Genomic DNA, 14,930 nt, shown 5'->3' with positions numbered 1-14,930 from the left:
ACCAATACCTAATTAAACTCTTTAAATACCTCTTTTAATTAGGTCTTTAGTAGTTAAAACCTAAAATTTGATTTAAGTCTAACTTAAATCATTGCACTTTCAATTTAATCCAAAATGCAACCTTTGTGTATGACCCATTAGGTTCCTAACATGTTGGCAATAGAATTAACTTACAATATTATTAATTAATTAATTTAAATGACTCATATTCAATTTTAAATTAACTAATTTAATTCCATAGACCATGATTGGCATCTAACAAGGCATCATAGCCACCCAATTTTTAAGAGAATCAAATAATTCTTTGCCAACCTTTCAGTGTATAGTTTTTCAATGGAATTAATTTCCTCATCATATATCTCAAAAATGATAAAAATTTGTTGCAGTGCCTATTCTTATTGACCTTCATATTTGTTTTTGTAGTTAGATCATTAGTTTTAGGGAGATTTATGAAGCTTATTTCATAATCTCCTTATCACCTTGGTCAAGGATTTCATTAAGCTAATGTCCATAAAACACTAATAAGATATTTCCCCTTGAATTACTTGGGGTGATGATTCTTATCTTCACCACTCATTGGCCTTCATAAGCTTCATATTATACCTAAAAGCATCCTATTTTGACATCTTTGGTTAGGCATCCGTAAGGATGAAATCAAAGCATAGTATTCCACATAGGAGACAACCTAGTGTCTCTAGTCTAAGGAGTAGTTACACAACTGATACATAAAAGATATTGCATAGACACTTGAGTGAGGTACTAAATGCACTTCTCATGGCGGGTCATGTTCAATGAACTTACTCTTTCATGGCAAGCACCCACATACTAGTTCCAAGTATCTCTATATTTCAACCTATGAGAGTGATTGCTTACTTCACAAGTAAACAACATAACTTGCGCCGATCTTTGAACATTATTGATGCCTTGTCTCAATAACACAATGATAAGAACTTTTAGGAATAATGCTTTGATACATAAGAATCTCATAATTGTATCCCATCACAATTCCTTTGCAAGGCATTTATAGTTCCTTGGGCTTTGTCTACATAAGTACAAAAGGTGATTAAATCAAAAACTTATGGATAAAAAACTACCTTAATGTTATTATGAAAAACAAAACGTCATACATGAATATCTCAAAATTGTAATTCCCATACAACCACAGATTGGCTTGTATGGCTTATACTAACAAATACTCCTTAGACTTGAGACACCAAGTTGTCTTATATATAGAGTGCTATGCTTTGATTTCATTCCTATGGGTGCACTATTGTTCCCTGCATTGCTTCTAAAGTTGTATGAAGTGTTTTGAAATCTCTTGTTTACAAGAAATATGTGAAAACACTAGAATAAGCCTAATTAATGTTGAAGAAGAGAGTATATATTTAGTTAACTTGGCATTGGTGGTTGAGGGTTGGAAGCAAAAGTCAACTAAGAAGGGATTTGAGGGTGGAAAGTTTTAGATCTAATAATGTCCAATGCTTTTGATGAAAAGGGTATTCACGTATTATAATGTGTTTGCCATACGAAAACATATTAGAATATAAGGAACAAGAGTGAGTGTGCTTTTGTTACCAATTATGATTATCATATACTTATCATGATTTTTGAAGGTATGGATGCAAATTCTAGTGATAATTAGTATTTAAAACCTAATTGTGTCATTCATAATGCTCCTGAAAGTACTATTTTGATTTTCTCTAAGAAAAGGTGGTTGAGAATTTTGTTTTTGGGGTAAGTTAATTTTGAAGGTCATGGGTCTTAGATTTATGAGAATCAAAATGTTTAGAGGTATTATACGCTCTCTGGGTGGTGTAGCCTATGTCCCAAGGATGTGTAAGAATGAAACATCATTGAAGCCTGTTAGACTCCTGAGGGTATATGAGTATTCTGTGAATGTGGAATGGTAAAATTAACATATGCCTAAATAGTCATGATGAGAACGAATTTGCATATTAGTTTGTATGGGATGAGAATAATGCACAAGGATAATAGCTAACAAAGACAAGTTTCATCTACCTAGGAGATGATGAAAGGTTCCCATGGGATAAACAATTGTGAGAGGACATAAAATTTTGCTAGTGTCAGTTAATTGGAAGGGTTATCAAGGTCCTTCAATTTCCAAAGTCTATTAATGCCTTTGCCTTGATGTCTACATGTACATTGGTTAATTTGTGGATCTTGTGTTGGACCATGCTTGATTTGTTATGTGTAATTGGGATAGTTTTGAAGGTAATGGTTAGGAAAGTGTTGTGTTTGTGTTGTCAGATTATCCAAGCAAGTGCATGTATTATTTAACAAGTAATATAGAAGACAGTAGAATTTGTTCCCATGGGCCCTACTTGCTAACTACTAAAATTAACACACCTTAATCTTATCCGAAAAATTAAATTTAAAATTATTAAAAAGAAAACTTAAAACTAACAAACTGAAACTAAAACTAAATAGCAAATTTGCGTTTGGAATATTGTCTCTCTGTATTAGCTTAATTCTATGGATTAAGTTACTAACACAAAGCCCTAAATTATTTACAAGTCTCTATCAAGTTTCTCTTAAAAATATCTCTTCCAATTAACTTATTATAGGCCTATGCAAATTAAATTGAAGAAAGAACCATTAAGTTCATGCTCTAATCTTAACTACGAATGGCTTATAGATGTATGCCTACCTTATACGCAAATCAAACCACCTAATCAACTAAGTGCATTTGATCATATGCTATTCTATTCAAGGTTTACTCTAAATCTCCTTCATCAAGGTTATATTAAGGTTTCCTATTCAATCTAATTGGCGGCCAAGCAATTAGAAGTTTTAAGAACAAAATAGAATAAACAACTTTACACAATAAAACACTTTTTGGGCTTCAATTTTGATTTTTTTAGCTATTCTTGCTAGGGGCTTGAGGTGAGCCTTGGCCTCGACCATTTTATTTCTTTAAACGTGATTTTCTTGTTAAGGCACCACGACCTACCTCCTCTAAGACCACGATCTCAATTTTTTGTTTTAGATAGCCGTAGGGCTTCAATTTTAACATGGTTTTTGATCACCTTCTAAGACAAACTGTGTCACGACCTAAATCTGAGGGTTTGTGACTAGCGCACGAGCCCAGCAGGCAAGCTGACTAAACTCGAGCAAGTCTCAGAGTTCACATCCATATAATTCAAAGCCAAGATATTTAATAATAAAATATTCATAATAAATTCAAACATTGTACATTATCCCTAGCTCAGAATCCATACAATTATACATAAGGCCATATATTGGCCATCAAATCGGGTTCATACATAACAACTTATACTAATATCCTACATATTGTATAACTAGGCCTATCTTGCCATAATATATTCATATTTAAACATCTCAAATTCAAAAGGTGTGGGGATCATCCTAATATCTTACATGCACAACTCATCATATTAACCTTCGCGGATTACATCTTAATGGCATATTATATCCATAATTCAGAAGTTTTATGTCCATAATATATCACAAATTACATTTATTAATTCAGGGTTTATCCTTAAAGCTGTTGTCATCAAACTAAGCATCTTAGGCATAGTTTAGTTGCCAAACAAAACCTCAAATATCATTCACTTATAAATTGCTTATCTTAAAGCTTTTCATTAGATATCATTCACAGTAGTCACCACATATTCATATTTCAAATCAAATTATGCCATCCCTGATGCATGTTATCATAGTCAAACGAAATCAAATGAGTGGTCCCACCTTAGACATGATCAAATCACACATGGTGGCCAATCGGTGGAGAAACAAATCACGCGTACGGTAAAGCTATTAGGGGGAAAAACATATCACGTGCCTGCCGAAGCAACGGGCAAAGAATAGATCAAGCATATGCCAAAGCAATGGGTAGAGAACAAATTAAGCACAACACTCGAGTAGCTAGCAAAGAATCAAATCATTGACCAAAAAGATCTCTTTACATCGGCATCACTTAAAGTAATTTCAATGAATGTCATCAAAGCACTACAGGCGAGAATCACAGGGGGATTTAGTGCCATCGTCCCTACTTACCACCATCCCTACAAGCGAACACATAGTCACAGAGCGTGGGACTCCACTCCACCCCAAGTCAAATCAACATTCGAAATTCATCACTCATACGAAACACGAATCCATAAATGAGGCCATTATGCTTGTGACATTCAAAATGTCCACATCAAATCAAATTCAAATTCAATGAGCTTCAATCATCTCTAAGCTCGATATAATTCTAATTACCTTCAAATCTTTAAGGCATCATGAATGAAAAATAATAAAGCTGTAGGCCCTCATGCCTTTAACCCTTACATGGGTATTAATCACATTCAATCCAATCAATCATGGCTTAACAACCTTATGTATATCTTTAAATCAATCAGAAATACGTGGGCATTTATGCATAGATCATATCCATAAGTAATCGTGGCTTTTTGACCTCACAAATTTAACATCATGTTGATCGTTGTGCCATTAACCTAAATACATATCATGCCCATATACCTAATTGGGCGGTCCATCATCATAATCTAGCATAGTCCTTAATCCATAATCCATATCTCACCATGTGTAGGCCTTCCGCTCCTAGTCCTACATACCATGGGTTCTAATGTCAGTTAAAATTCTACTACGCAAGTGTACGTATCGAATAGATAGTCTTGCAGCAGAGTATCGATCCCACAGGGAATTGATCTAAAATTTTACTAAGTACTAAAATTAAAACAATTTAGTTTTATTCAAACAATTAAAATCTTAATTCTAATTGAACTAAAAATTACGCAACTAAAACTAATTTGATTACAAATTAAAGCAATAAGATAATTGGGCAAACAGCAAATCAAACAAGCCTAGGATTACAATATCCCTCACACTTCATCGAAATCTTACCTCTCTTACTTAACTTATTTCAATGGGTTGAATTGCTAACCTAGAGTTCTAAATTATTTATAAGGGTCTCCCGACTCATCTTATAAAAATATCTATTTTAACTAAAACACTATATCCCTATGTGAATTGAAATTAAAATAAACTCATTAAGTTCAGGCTCTAATTTGGCTACAAATGGCCTATAGGTATATCCCTATCCTATACGCAAATCAATTAATATGATCATATGCTATCTCAATTTTAGTCTACACTAAACTCCCTTTCCCAAGTTTGTTTAGGTTTCTAGATCAATTTAATTGGTGGCCAAGCAATTAAAAGCATTAAGAACAAATTGGAATAAACAATTCAAATCCCATTGTAATTAAGCAAGAAAGAGATTAAAAATTAGATTACATGCGAGTTCAATTGCAATCGTAGAAAAATAATTTAGTTCATAGTATCTAATAAAAACAATATCCAAAGAAATTTAGCCATGAATCCAAGTCAAAGAAAATAAGAAAAACACAAAGGTAAGAGAGAAAACTAATAGTTAGAGATTTGTGATCTTGATTCTCTCTCCAATTCTCTTGTTTCCTTGCTTTGTTGTTGACTCCAAATCTCCAGAATAGTTGCTTGCTGCCTCCACTCCGAAATCTCTGAAAAAGACTCCTTAAATAGGCTCCAAATAACCTAATTTTCGAAATCCCGTTAACTTATCTTATTTTTAGGAAAGTCGCGCAGCGCTGCGGCGCTACTACTCCAGCGCTGCAGCGCTGAGCTCTCTGGAATTTTGTATGTGTGCTTCCTTTCATCAACGCTGCAGCCTTGTTTCCCAGTGCTGTGGCAGTCTATCAACTTCAAACGTGAGTTTCACCCTGATATGTTAGGGACTGGGCAAAGTAGTAAACATAAAAGTTTTATCCCTGTCTCTTAACTTTCCAATGGATTAAGAATCACATCAATTGGACTTCTGGATTGAAAGATTTGCTCCAAATACCGCATCATGTTCAGTCTTTACATACTGCTGCAGTGGTCCGATTTTGACAAATATTTTGACCATGATCCAATCAGAACTGGGAAAATTGGTGAACATAAACATTGTATCCCTTCTTCTATAATTCGATTGGTCTAAAATCACCTCATTTGAAGTTTTTTAGAAAGAGATATGGTCAAAATACTGAAACATATACGAATGAAGCTATCACCATACTTGCACTGATTTTCATCAAATGAGTCTTTTTCATCAATTTCCTACAAAAGCCATAAGAGAAATAAGCAATACTTACTCTTAAAGTAATTTAAAATAAAATAACTTAAAATTTAACTAAAATAACTTAAATTAATCACTTAACGAGTAATCAAACTTAAACTAAAAAAAACACCTAAAATGCTAAAATTCGAACCTAAAATCTCAAAGATCTAGCTACTTAAGCTCCCAAAATGAGTCAAAATAACTTCATATAATAGAGTTATCATCTAACACAATGCCACCTTGTGGCTCACCAAAAATCACACAAACACAAATTTCCTATCTTAGATAACTAATTAGCCTAGGCATCCTCATCTTGGCACACAATCATATTTGTTCTTTAACCTAGGCACATACCTCTAGGAAAACAAATATATTCACACACACACACACACATATATACTTATCAATTTCATTGGCCTAAGTATACACACATCATTTAAGAATCATGGTAGCACATACATTATGTGAGATGCATCACATGCATTTAATTAAATCCCACTCACCTTAACAATCAGAGGCACATCATAATCAAACTCCACTTTTAGCCTTGAGCCATCCTCCAACTCACAAACACATCAATAGTCTCTATTCTCCCCTTGAACAAATCAAAACATCATAAGAATATTTATTTCCTAGCTTTCAAAAATATCTAACTTTTCAAAAATACCCAAATTCAATATATAAGCTTAATCTTCCAACAAATGAGCTAAACCCATATTCTAGAAGTTGGGTTGCCCAAATATAGGCTCCAAATCTCCAATCAACTCAAGGGGAGAGAGTTTGAATAATTTTGAAAATATTTGGATTTGAGGTTATTAACCAATTAAATTGAAAATCAATAGGTAAAAATGCGTAAACTTACCTTCATATTATTTCCCAAGCTTAAATCTAGCTCAAATAAGCTCCAAATGGCATTTGAGGGCTTGGGGTTCAAAAAAGGCAGAGAGAAAATAAGAGAAAAAATTGAGTGAAAGAAATAATGTAGAATGGCTCGAAACCACTTTTTATTTTTACCTTTTCTCTCTGATGTATCGATACATTTGGCAATGTTTTGACACATCTTCACTAATTTTGAATAAATGTATCGATACATTAAGGTAATTTATCAATAAATTTCAGGCATAATGGTTCCAAGTGCTCTTTGCTTTAAATGTATCGATACATTAGGATAATTTATCGATTCATGTTCATCTAGTTTCCAAATCTATTTATACATCCTTAAATGTATCGATAGAATTCCTCCAAAACACTTCATATTATTCTTCTTGCCAAGAATGTATCGATACATATAGGGATATATCGATACATTTTACCTTGTAGGTAGTTTTAAGTCTTTCTTAACTTCCAAAAATCTAACCTAACACCCAAAAATCCATTTCTTGTTAATCTTATACCACAAATAACTTATATAATTCAAAAATCCTCATACATATATCCTCAAATGTGCATCAAATTAAATCAAATCCTCAATTTATAGGATTAATTCATCATTTACATTGATATTTACCTTAAGGGCATACTTAGATGTCAAATTGCCAAACTCTACATAATTTCATTAAGGATCTTAATTTACCCCCTATGTTCATAGTCATTTATCTCTAGACATAATCATATTCATCAAAAATTAAATAACTTCTCAAGTCACTTGGCCAACATCACATATAAGCCATGCCAAAAATCAGGGGTGTTACAAACTGGGTGAAGTATTAAACATTAAAGTTGTATATTTTTTCCTATTTTTGCAAGGTTTAAGAATCACTTTATTTGGAGTTATGTAGAGAAAGTTATGATCGAAATACTGAGACATATGCATTGGAAGTCTACATCTCATAATTTCTCTCCTTCCATTAAAAGTACTTTTTCAATAAACACCTACAAAGGCACAAATAAATCAATAACAACTTATCTTAAGCATATAACCATCAACATGAGATTAACTAAGATTAGATTGACTCATCTAATTAACTAGTTTTGAATATTTAAATAAAACCTACTAATTAATATGCATTACCACAAGGACTAAGCTAAATTACTATCAAAATTAAGTCCAAATAACTCTATGTCATAGAGTTATCAGTTGGGAAAGTTCTTCAAAGTGTTGGAAATTAGGTTAAGTCATGGAGTTGCAATTGGTTGCAATAGTCGGAAGAAAATTAAGGAATTTAAATTCAAGTCAACAAGTGGAGAAGGTTGAGTTTTTTTATTTGACTAAATTTAAACTCTTATTTGACTAAGAATATTGTCATGACCTAAATCTAAGGATTCATGATCCATGCATGGATTGGCAGGTGAACCCGCCCATCCCAAGTTAGCCTAATCCAATATCCAATATTCAACTAAAATGTACACATACATGTATTTCCCTTAAAATATACAAATATCTTTGTATTCACCATGAAGTTCCTTAAGTCATGTGTATTAAATGTGATCACAAATTCTATATCCATTCCAAACAAACCTACAATTTGTAGTTGGTAAACATAAATGAAAGCAGTATTGTAATCCTTTAATTATCATTTGCCATTCAATGGCCAAAGAAAAACATTTGTTCATAAACATAAATAAAATCCAAAACAAACACGACACGACCAACAGTGTGGCATGACTGAAAAGTAAGTCTATATGTTGTGCCTTAAGGACATTGATGATGTGTTATATATGCTGAGTATTTAAAAATGTATATGTTGGCACTTAGGCAAATTTTAAAGGGATAGTGATAAATTCTATGATTTAGAGGTTTGATTCATATTTGATATGATAATGGATGATATGTCATGTGTGGGTTGAATTTCAGAATGAATTGAGATTGTGGAAGAAGTTTAGAACGAGTTGAGGCTTTTTAAAAAGCCATTTTTATGAATCTAGACCTGAAAAGTCGAGTATAATGGTCTAAGATCAAATATATGATCTTTATAGTCAATCCTAGGAAGGAAAAAGGGAAAGAATGCAAGCATTTTTCATCCAGTATAGACTATAAGGCGTCCATGGTCGATCTTGTGAAGAAAAGTCGAGTGGAACTACACAGTTTGGTCTAAGATCAACTATAAGTCCCCTGCAATTCATCTTGGGAAGGGAAATGGGAGAAATCGACCAGTCAAAGTCAACTATAAACTTTTCATAGTCAACCTTAGGTTACCAGATCAGCCATGTTCAGGCTTAAAAGCCCCAAAATTGAAATTTTCTTATTTTATCTCTTTTTTCCTCATTCCTTCACTATTTTCTCTCAAATTTTATGCCCTTCAAACCCATTAAAATCCAACAATCAATTTGAGATTCTAAGAGTTGGAGATAAGTGATTTTAATTCCAAAACTTAGATTATGTGATTATCACTTTCTTTCTCTAAAACCAAAAACCCTAACTCCAAAATTGATTTTTGAAGTACTCGAAGTAAATGTGGAGCTTCGAAAATGCTTTTAGAGGTAAGATTAAACGTTTGTACTAATTGATTTCTAATTTAATTGGTGAATAACTTAGATCTTGCTATGGTTCAGCTTGGTGAAATTGGCCTTCTCGAGTTAACTAAGGATTTGGGGTAAATAATAGCACAATCTAACTTCTAAGGTATAGGTTTAGCTCATGGTTAAAGGATTTAAACTTATTTGCTAGATTGCTAAAGATTTGATTATTTTTAGAAAAACTAGCATTTTTCAAAAGCCAATATTTAATTAGTTTTGTAATATTTTGATGTGCTTCAGGAAAGATTGAATCATTTGGGCACATTTATCAACTAAGAAATGATTGGAGGCTAAGGATTGAAGCTTCAATGTGGAACACTTCAAATTTATCATAGTGATAGGGGAATTTCAATGCATAAGAGTGTGATGACTAATGTGCATGCATGGTTCCATAATGAAATATATGGTGTATGCTATGTATGAGCTATACTTATGTTAAGACATAGAATTCCTAGACTAGAAAATACTTAAGATAAATGTGGTATGCCTAGAGATAGTATGCCTAGGCTAATGATGTTAACACGAATATGAGCCAAGATTATGAGAGTTATGGCATTATGGTGAATGTGTATATGATGAATATGTCTAGACTAGTGAATGTTATGGAAAATATATGATATGCCTAGAAGGATATGCCTAGGCTAAATATAAAATGTGATATGATGATATAAGTAAGTTATAATTAAATGAATGTGATCATGTGTGACAAAGAATGTCAAAGATATGATGTATGCACCGCTCGTAGATGATTTTCGGATAATGAATAAATGAAATTAGGTTGAGTGTATCCACAACCTTGTGACCATGTATCGACCGCCAACAGGGATGGTGGTTTTGTCCCGCTTGTGATTCTCGTTTACTGTGTGATGATGCTTTATGATGCCTACAGGGATGGTGGATTTGGCCTGCCTGTAGTGCTATGATGCCATCCGTTGAGATTGTTCTGGATCATGTTTATTAACTCTATCATTTGTTTTGGCAATGGGGCATGACATGACTCCATTGTTTGCTAGGACAATGGGGCATGACATGATATTGTATGATGTTCATCCTGTCGGTTGGCCACCGCACATGACTACATTATGTCCTAGGAAGACCACTCTATGATAAGATATGATGTTGTGAATGTATAGAGGCATGCCATAGGATATGAAACGTATACCATGATATGCTATATTATGAAATGATGATTAAATGCAAAGGCTTAAGGTAAGAGCCATATTCTATGACAATGTAAGGTGATGCAATGGAAGTTATGGAGTCTAAGGGCTTATGTTGATGTAAATGCTCATAAGATACATATGTTAAACATGTGTGTAGATGGTCATATGGTGGGCTAGTTCATACAATTAATGAAAGTCAATAAATAGTTATAATGATAACAATAATGACAGGCAAGATAGAGATAACCTAACCTATGTATAGGATAATGCATATGTATGAGCACATCATAGTACAACTGACCAAATGATGATAGTATAGTTATGACGAGTGATGCTAGACCTGTCCCCCTATGTACATGATGAGTTTACTACTATATATGTATGTTTAAAAGATATGTGTAACAACTATCCTTGCACACTCACAATTAATTTATGCTCCCACTCACTTAGTACCAGTGTGACTCACCCCTTTGATTGTATTATGTAGATATATAGACACTAAGGATCAGGTGGCTAGCGTTGTCAACATCAGACACGTAATTTTTGGCGAGTGGTATGTTATCCGTTAGTGATGTATCTTCGCTGAGTCATAGACAAGTCTTATGCTTTTGCAATGTATAAAACGGATTATGTGGGTACCACATTACCCTATATGAGTTTATGTAATGAGATGTTTAATAACTTGATGAGTTAGCCTATGTAAGGTTATGAACATGTTATGTTTAAGACTTGAATTTTTTACGAGCGAAGGGGCCAATGTTGAATATTAAAGATTTAAGTTTAGTTAAATGATGTTTGTCATGAGGCCTTATAATTATGAGATATATTAACAAGTTTTACTTATAAAGGCTTCTTCAAGTCTCACGGGCTTGCCTACTAGGCTCGTGCATGCCAATCACAGACCCACGGATTTAGGTCGTGACATGTAAATTTGAGGTAACGTAAATATATACTATTATTGTATATCTATCATAATTTTTCATACTAAAATAGATATATATTTTGATGTAGGAATCTTTCATATAGCTTATTGTAGATGGAAAAGAGGTTCGGCCTATATGGGAGAAGATTTGCAAGGATTGCCTCAAAGATCTATTAAGGGATGAGCACGATAAGGCCAAGAGGGAAGCGAGCAACTTTAATGTCAATCTCGTATTGACGAAGGGTAAGGCACAACCTTGGATCACTGCTAAGCTATAGGACCAGCTTGTTGTTAACGTATGGGCTACACTGAAGTGGCAATCACTCTCTTGCAAAGCGAAACAGAATTGCTTGACAAAAAGGATGGTAGCATTGTAAAACATAAAAACAGTTCCTTAATTTTCGCCTTTCACCAGAAGAGAATGGTACATGCGTTTATTTTAATATTTACTTAATAAATTATTTAATTAAATAATACAATTCTTTATGTTGTTAACAATTGTGATACCTTTAATGACGTGTTTTTTATTTTTATTATTTTTTTAAGATTATAGGAAGAGGAAAAGTAGTGTCATGTTACATTCTTTGAGTTATTCAAACGCACTCACATGTAGCAAAAAGGTACTAGAGAATTTGTGGACAACAAGTCCAAGATTGTCTGTGCAAGTAATACATGTGTTTTCATATATTCAATATATTTGTTACTGACCGATTAAAGAACTTAATCATTTTAATTTTGCTTTTCTATTTATAGGAATCATACGTTTCAGTAATATTACAAAAGTATGGTGTAAAGTCGTTGAGCCAACTACAGTTGGATCCAGAGACATGGACTAAGGCCATTGGAGGGCCTATTAGTACCCAAACCCATGTATATGGATTTGGCATGAAAGTCCTCACTTGAAGACTTATGGATGCAACTGCAACGTCTAAGTCTGTTTATGGCCTTAACGATACACCTTCTCCTCTACTGCCTCCTGCACCTAAGCCCGAGGGATATCGACAATTGCTTAACAACGTCAAGACCTTGATGATGGGTTTAAACCAACTTAACAAATTGTTGTTGGAGATAATTGCATTGAGGAGATCGCAACTTAAGCCAAACACCTCCGGGGCTCCCTCATCACCGTAGTGGATTCGCAGCCTCCACAATAGTAGCAGCAGTAGCCACGCCCACCCCTTAATGAGATTTGTATTTATATTAGATGTTTACATTTGGATTATTATCAAAAGTTTACATTGAAATTTTTTTATTAATAACAATTTGTATTAGATTTTCATATTTTTTATATGCATCTATATGTTTACCTTATCAATAATAATATCATATAATAATTTTATTACAAATAGGACAAAATTTAATTCTAAAATGAACAAAAAAAGACTACTCTACAAGTATTATCAACAGAATTCTCGACAGATTTCAACCATTAATGACGAAGTTCACGGACAAAGTTTATACTAAATACTCAGGGAATATCAACTGAATTATTACTTCAAAGCTAGGTTCATCGACAATTCTTGTCGGTAAATACCAACGGAGTTGCCACAAAATAATTCCATCAGTGATCACCAATGGAACCATTTTTGTTAGTAATATTACCTACAGAATTTACAGATGGATCTTACCCAATATCGATGACTATCTTATCAACAGATTCAGATCTTTAGCGACAGAATGGTCGATGGAAATTTTGATTTGTAAGTCATCGATGGAATGATCTGTCATCAACGGATTCGCCATTATTAATGATAGAATTTCTGATTGACTATTGACAGAACATTACGTCAGTAATGTATCAGACCAATGGAATCTTATCTATTATCGATGAAAAAGTCCATTCGATAATATCTTATTTTTTTTGTAATGAAATCACATTTCAAAACCATTTGACATCCAACAAATCAAGTGGTTCATGATACCATTATAATTTCTAAATTTCCAATGCATTTAAACCTGCTTAATAATATACTCAAGATAGTTTGCAAAACTACGCGTCTACTCATAAATATCAATAGCACTCCTTTCCAAGCTCTCGTAACCAAATGACTCTTCCTTCATCTTGGTGAGTTTGAGTCCCCAACAACACTTAAAATGATGTTTAATTGTTAATATCTTTAATGACCCATAATCAATTCGTAATACATTGAATACCTATTTCTAGCTCTATTTAACCCTTGCTTAAATTAAAAAATTTCCTTCAATAAATGTTTTAAAACTTATACCTGTTAAATAATCAGCTTGATTTATACCTTTCCTTTACCTTGGTGAGCTGCTACACAAGGGTTTTAACAAATCTTGAAAACCTAGGTAGAATATTTTAGGTTCAAAGAAAGAAATAAAGTTAGGAACTTGGACCCCATTTTTTAAAGTGGTTCAAAGGAGATTCGAGAGTTAAAAATCCTTACCTTTAACTTAAAAAAAAATCAAGGTTTAATGATGGGGTTTAAGGGTCTTAAATGTTGAGAAATTTGGGAAAAAGTAGTGAAGGAACAAAAGGAAAGGAAACAAATAAGATAAGCTCAAATTTATGTTAGTATATGCCCTTGAGCCAATTGGATTGGTTAAGGAATATATATTATCATTTAATGCATGTTTAATCACATAACTATATGTGATAGAGGTTTTGCTTCCATGTTATTATAATAATGAGAAGCTATTAAGTACTACTTGGATAAAGCCAAAGGAACATAAAAGCCTTGCAAGAGAATTGTAAAGTTATTATAGTTATGATATTATTATACATCAAAGCCATGTTCTTAAAATTGTTCTTGGTCATTATATTGTCAAGATAGGACATTGACAATGCTCAAAGACTAGTACATGTTAAGGCTTCTTACTTAAGAAGTAAGCAATTGATATCATAAATTGAAGTATATGGGATATTTAAGGATAACATGTGGGTGCTTGTTAAAGAACAAGTTCACTAAACATGACTTGCTATGGGAACTCCATTAGGTATTTTACTCACGTGTCTATAGAAAATATTCTCATGTGATAGGCGCGCAACTAGTCCTCAGACTTGAGACACTAGGTCATCTTGCATGGGGAATGACTTACTTTGATTTCATCCTTATGGGTCTAGAGGTGACCAGATGCCTACACAGAGTGTTTTTGGGTATGCCATAAAGTATTCAAAGGTGGATGAGTGGTCAAGAGAGGATCCATCACCCCAAGTGATATGAGGGGATGTAGCTCATTTATTCTCAATTCGAGATTAACTTGTATAAAGTTTTTGGCCAAAGCATGATGAATTTGAGGAAATTTA

Source organism: Theobroma umbraticum, unplaced genomic scaffold, assembly GCF_002168275.2.
Source record: "Theobroma umbraticum cultivar Fairchild unplaced genomic scaffold, ASM216827v3 scaffold_146.0, whole genome shotgun sequence".
NCBI lineage: Eukaryota > Viridiplantae > Streptophyta > Magnoliopsida > Malvales > Malvaceae > Theobroma > Theobroma umbraticum.
The sequence above is the reverse complement of the archived record's forward strand: the minus strand, read 5'-3'. Positions refer to the sequence as shown.